This window comes from Nematolebias whitei, chromosome 9 (assembly GCF_014905685.2).
Source record: "Nematolebias whitei isolate Nwh7 chromosome 9, NemWhi1, whole genome shotgun sequence".
Taxonomy (NCBI): domain Eukaryota; kingdom Metazoa; phylum Chordata; class Actinopteri; order Cyprinodontiformes; family Rivulidae; genus Nematolebias; species Nematolebias whitei.
Genome location: NC_056506.1, coordinates 7,556,449 through 7,563,291, shown reverse-complemented (window position 1 = coordinate 7,563,291; position 6,843 = coordinate 7,556,449). Strand labels below are relative to the sequence as shown.

At 39.4% G+C, this 6,843-nt stretch overlaps 1 protein-coding gene across 1 annotated transcript in view; it reads right to left on the bottom strand.

Moving 5' to 3' along the window:
• LOC119414864 (xenotropic and polytropic retrovirus receptor 1 homolog) overlaps window positions 1–6,843 on the bottom strand; it is a 178,691-nt gene that overhangs the window by 77,719 nt on the left and 94,129 nt on the right. The gene's annotated exons all lie outside the window — the stretch shown is intronic.

Sequence of the window (6,843 nt, the reverse complement as noted above, 5' to 3'; positions counted from 1 at the left end):
CTTACCCTCTTGCTTGAGGGTGTCAATGATGGCCTTCTGGACAGCAGTCAGGTCGGCAGTCTTACCCATGATTGCGGTTTTGAGTAATGAACAAGGCTGGGAGTTTTTAAAAGCCTCAGGAATCCTTTGCAGGTGTTTAGAGTTACGTTGTTGATTCAGATGGTTAGGTTAATAGCTTGTTTAGAGAACCTTTTCATGATATGCTAATTTTTTGGGACAGGCATTTTGGGTTTTCATGAGCTGTATGCCATAATCATCAGTATTAAAACAATTAAAGACCTGAAATATTTCAGTTGGTGTGCAATGAATCTGAAATATATGAAAGTTTCATTTTTATCATTACATTATGGAAAATAATGACCTTTATAACAATATGCTAATTTTTTTAAAGGACCTGTAATGTTTTTCTAGACAGTTATTGAACAGTGAGTGCAAATAAACAATGCTTTTGATACAAGATATTCAAGTGGGTAAGAGTTGCACTGTGCATAAGAAGGGTAGTTTTTTTATTTTATTTTATTGTTTGCAGTGGCAGTGCAAAGTGAAGAATCCTGGCAATTAGAGGGGGCAATTGTATCCACCAACAAGCACAACGGCAGAGCCAGGGGTGGCCAATGATGGCACCATAGATTCATCTTTGTCATCCAATAATTTGAGGAGCAATGAACAATATAAAAACTATAAAGCATTGTTTTTTCAAACAGTAGGAGCTGTCAGTATACCAAAATGGAAGTCAGAAAGTTGCTTAATTTTGAAGTTATCCAGGAAAATAAACTTTTTTTATACAAAGTTATAGCTACACACCAAAATGGAAGTCAGCACCTCACTTATTTTACAAGTTACAGTGCCTTGCAAAAGTACTCGGCCCCCTTGAACTTTTCAACGTTTTGCCACATTTCAGGCTTCAAACATAAAGATATAAAATTGTAAATTTTTTGTGAAGAATCAACAACAAGTGGGACACAATCGTGAAGTGGAATGAAATTTATTGGATGTGTCAAACTTTTTTAACAAATAAAAAACTGAAAAGTGGGGCATGCAATATTATTGGGCCCCTTTACTTTCAGTGCAGCAAACTCACTCCAGAAGTTCAGTGAGGATCTATGAATGATCCAATGTTGTCCCCAATGACTGATGATGATAAATAGAATCCACCTGTGTGTAATCAAGTCTCCGTATAAATGCACCTGCTCTGTGATAGTCTCAGGGTTCTGTTCAAAGTGCAGAGAGCATCATGAAGACCAAGGAACAAACCAGGCAGGTCCGAGATACTGTTGTGGACAAGGTTAAAGCTGGATTTGGATACAAAAAGATTTCCCAAGCTTTAAACATCCCAAGGAGCACTGTGCAAGCAATCATATTGAAATGGAAGGAGTATCAGACCACTGCAAATCTACCAAGACCCGGCCGTCCCTCTAAACTTTCAACTGGAACAAGGAGAAGACTGATCAGAGATGCAGCCAAGAGGCCCATGATCACTCTGGATGAACTGCAGAGATCTACAGCTGAGGTGGGAGAGTCTGTCCATAGGACAACATTCAGTCGTACACTGCACAAATCTGGCCTTTATGGAAGAGTGGCAAGAAGAAAGCCATTTCTCAAAGATATCCATAAAAAGTGTTGTTTAAAGTTTGACACAAGCACCTGGGAGACACCAAACATGTGGAAGAAGGTGCTCTGGTCACATGAAACCAAAATCCAACTGTTTGGACACAATGCAAAATGATATGTTTGGTGTAAAAGCAACACAGCTCATCACCCTGAACACACCATCCCCACTGTCAAACATGGTGGTGGCAGCATCATGGTTTGGGCCTGCTTTTCGTCAGCAGGGACAGGGAAGATGGTCAGAATTGATGGGAAGATGGATGGGGCCAAATACAGGACCATTCTGGAAGAAAACCTGTTTGAGTCTGCAAGAGACCTGAGACTGGGACGGAGATTTATCTTCCAACAAGACAATGATCCAAAACATAAAGCCAAATCTACAATGGAATGGTTCACAAATAAACATATCCAGGTGTTGGAATGACCAAGTCAAAGTCCAGACCTGAATCCAATTGAGAATCTGTGGAAAGAGCTGAAGACTGCTGTTCACAAACGCTCTCCATCCAACCTCACTGAGCTCGAGCTGTTTTGCAGGAAGAATGGGCAGAACTTCAGTGTCTCCATGTGCAAAACTGATAGAGACATACCCCAAGAGACTTGCAGCTGGAACTGCAGCAAAAGGCGACGCTACAAAGTATTAACGGAAGGGGGCCGAATAATATTGCATGCCCCACTTTTCAGTTTTTTATTTTTTTTTAAAGTTTGACACATCCAATAAATTTCATTCCACTTCACGATTGTGTCCCACTTGTTGTTGATTCTTCACAAAAAATTAAAATTTTATATCTTTATGTTTGAAGCCTGAAATGTGGCAAAAGGTTGAAAAGTTCAAGGGGGCCGAATACTTTCGCAAGACACTGTATTATGCTGACAACAGGCACGGACATGCGGATGGACAAACAGAGGATATTTTCAATTCCCCCTCTTCACTCCACAACGGGGAACAAAAACAAAGGAGCTGTCTCTGCACACACATTGTATTCTGACAGCTTTGGGTCTTCGAGAAGTGTGCAGACTTTGTGACCTAAACACAGCTGCAGCAGGAAAACATGACAGACATGAACTAGTTTTGGAAAGATAATACATCCGGGTCTCTGATCCTTCACGAGACTAAAAGTATTTGAGCAAAGGGTCTGACCTACAGCTGGGTGGGGCAACAACTTCAGTCCACCCCGAGTCCAAACACTGCAGGAGTCCAGACCAACAAAAGCCACAGGAAACCCACTGTAGAAATAAGCTACATACTAGTGCAGAAGATTTAAGAGAGCCATTCCTGCTACAATGATCCATTACACTGGGTATCACTCTCAGGGCAAAGCAGAGCCTCATTCTCATCTTTTATTTTTGGAAAACAATAGTCATCTAATGAAGCCATAATTACCCTGCCAATCCTTTGGAGCTGTGTGAAGTCATTTTGCTCATTTAAGCTATAATGTTGAGTTATTCTGTAAATAAGTAAAAACAATAAGCTATTACTGTGTGATCTGCTTAAAAAAAATACTACTTTTACATCTCAGACTCAGACCAATCTTAAAATTGTTTTATGAAAGGCTAAACGAGAAAAATAAGTTTTATAGGGAGCACCACAATGTTGTTTCATGAGCTGCAATTTGTTCCATGGATACAGATGTTTCCTAACCTACACAGACGGTGTCAGATCATTTTTCTAATATTCCTTTAACTAAGATATTTATTTAACTATATGCCTTGTGAACAATATCAACCAAGGTCTGTGTCAGCATTAAGCTGACACAGACCTTGTGACATTTCAGACGTGAAATGGAGTCAGCATTCACACAGTTGTTTTTCTTTTCATAGTTTCTTATGTGGTGGCACAGTGGCTCAGTTTGTAGAGCTGTTGCCTCTCGGCGAGAAGGTCGCCAGTTTAAATCCTGGCCCGGGACCTTTCTGGGTGGAGTTTGCATGTTCTCTCCGTACATGCGTGGGTTTTCTCCAGGTATGCCAGTTTCCTCCCACAGACCAAAAACTTGCATGTTAGGCTGATTGGTAACTCTAAAATTGTCCCTAGGTGTGAGTGAGAGAGTGAATGGTTGTTTGTCTTGTTTGTCTCTATGTGTCCCTGTGATGGACTGGAGACCCGTTCAGGGTGTCCGCCGCCTCTCGCACAGTGATTGCTGAACATGGGCACCAGTGACCCCCGTGACCCAAAAGGAAGAAGTGGGTAAAGATAATGGATGGATAGTTTCTTACATGTATTTTAGTTGGACTAACTATATCAGCATGCTTTAAACTATTTCAGTCTTTCAAGTGTCAAAACCTTCAACTCATTCAAGACACTACAGCTATGAGCTTTGGATTTTATACTTGCTATAATGAAATACAGTATTTAAGTTTATAGTTTTTTTCTCAGACAAATCCATTGCGATCACTTAAAATTAATGACAAACTTTCAAAACTACTTCAGTATTGTAACTCCTGTTCTGCTGATTTTAGCCTTTAGCTAAAGGCTAAAAAGCCTGTTGTTAGCTAAAAAAAAAAGCTAAAAAAAAGCCTTTTGTTCAGATAAATTTAACTTGTATCTAGTGGTTTTCTAGTTTACGCTGTTGGCAACCATTTCACTTATTTTATCTTTTAGTTACTATTTTATGACCGTAAACACATGGCTGCAATTCTGGCCTCCTCATCTCAGAGAACCTTGGATAGGCAAAAAAACTAACAAAAAATACAAACACTGCAAAGACAGTGAACAAAACTCAGGAAAACTGTTCTTTATCAGACTATTGAGGAAGGCCAGCCTCAAGAAACCCTGTTTACCCAATAAATTACAGGTACCCAATAAAACTCAATAAATTATAAAGATAAGGTTGAGAGGGAACTCAGTAATGGCAATGCAAGAGATGCATGGAGGGGACTGAACACAATAATGGGGGGGAACAAAAATATTCCCTTCAGCACACTGACACGTTTGGTCTCGCAAATAAACTTAATGTCCATTATTTAAGATTTGACATACATGACTTTAGAGATGAGATTGACTCTTTCTGTACCGCCTTGACACCAACTCCTGTGGAAACGCAGGTGAAAGAGGTAATTTCAAATAAAAAATTTTTTTTTTTAAATCAATCCTCATAAAGCGGCTGAGCCATATGGTATTAAAGGAAGGGTGTTAAAAGAATGTGTTATACAGCTGGGTCCTGTGTTCAAACAGATATTTGAGTTATTCCAAAATACTGGCTTTGTTCAACAAGCATGGAAAACATCATCTATTGTCCCGGTGCCCAAAACAACACATGCAAAGGTATGAACAGTTACAAACAAGTGATACATCAGTGTCTAATGCTCACTGCTACATACCGAGGACTAGAGCTGGGCAATATGGGCCAAAATTTATATCTCGATATTTTAAGATAAATCGCGATATACGATATACTGTATCCATCCATCCATCCATTATCTTTACCCGCTTATTCCATTTTGGGTCACGGGGGTCGCCGGTGCCCATGTCCAGCAATCACTGTGCGAGGGGCGGGGTACACCCTGGACGGGTCACAAGTCCATCACAGGGACACAGACAAACGAGACAAACAAACATTCAGTCTCTCACTCACACCTAGGGACAATTTAGAGTTACCAATCAGCCTAACATGCATGTTTTTGGTCTGTGGGAGGAAACTGGAGCACCCGGAGAAAACCCACGCATGCACGGAGAGAACATGCAAACTCCACCCAGAAAAGCCCCTGGACCGGGGTTTGAACCAAGGACCTGCTCGCTGAGAGGCAGCAGCTCTACCAGTTGCGCCACCGTGCTGCCCATATACGATATATATATGATATATATATGTATTTTTTTCATTCCATAAAGTAATAACAAAAATATATTTCTGAGTCAAAGTTAAGTCCCAGTTGACACATAGCCACATTTATTAACGACAGCTGTAACAACAAAATGCCTAAAAAATAAACTACAAACCGGATTCCAAAAAAGTTGGGACACTAAACAAATTGTGAATAAAAACAGAATGCAATGATGTGGAGATGGCAAATGTCAATATTTTATTCATAATATAACATAGATGACAGATCAAAAGTTTAATCTGAGTAAATGTAACATTTTAAAGGAAAAATATGTTGATTCAAAATTTCAGTGTCAACAAATCCCAAAAAAGTTGAGACAAGTAGCAATAAGTGGCTGGAAAAAGGAAATTGATCATATAACGAACAGCTGGAAGACCAATTAACACTAATTACGTCAATTGACAACATGATTGGGTATAAAAAGAGCTTCTCAGAGTGTAAGTGTCTCTCAGAAGCCAAGATGGTAAGAGGATCACCAATTCCACCATTGTTGCTCAGAAAGATAGTGCAGCAATACCAGAATGGTGATACCCAGCGTAAAATAGCAAAGACTTTTAAGTTATCATCATCAACCGTGCATAACATCATCAAAAGATTCAGAGAATCTGGAACAATCGTTGTGCGTAAGGGTCAAGGCCGTAAAACTCTACTGGATGCTCGTGATCTCCGGGCACTTAAACGTCACTGCACCTCAAACAAGAATGCCACTAGGGCTGAAACGATTCCTCGAATCATTCGAGGACCTCTATTACTAAAAATCCTCGAGGCAAATTTATCTGCTTCGAAGCTTCGTTAAACTGTTCACTTTCATTTTTCTAGCCGGACGGTTTTTGTGTTACACAACGCTAGCGCTTCCGCTAGCGTTTCCACTTTTGCCATGTCGCGCGTGCATGTGTTTGCAGCTATGGAGGGAAACGGAGAACAGCCCAGAAAACGACAGAAACTATCCAAAGTTTGGGAACAATTTAAATTAAACAGAAAAAATAATACAGCGCAAAGCATCCACTGCAAAGCCGAACTCGCATTCCACAACAGCACGTCATCGATGTTGCAGCATCTGAAAACACCCGCTGTATGAATCAAACTCATCCGCAGCTTGGAACAGGTATCATTTATGCTCTCTTTGCAAAATACGTGAACTTAAATGTATGATAATCTGTCATGTTATTCATGTAAAATGAGGCATATTTTTGCTAACGTGACGTTACACTACATCTACCTGGCAGGGTAGCTGGTGTGAGAAAGAAAGAAAGAAAAAAAACACATATACATATATATATATATACATATACATACATATACATACATATATACATATACATATACATATATATATACATATACATAACATATATATATATACATATACATAACATATATATATATACATATACATAACATATACATATACATATATAT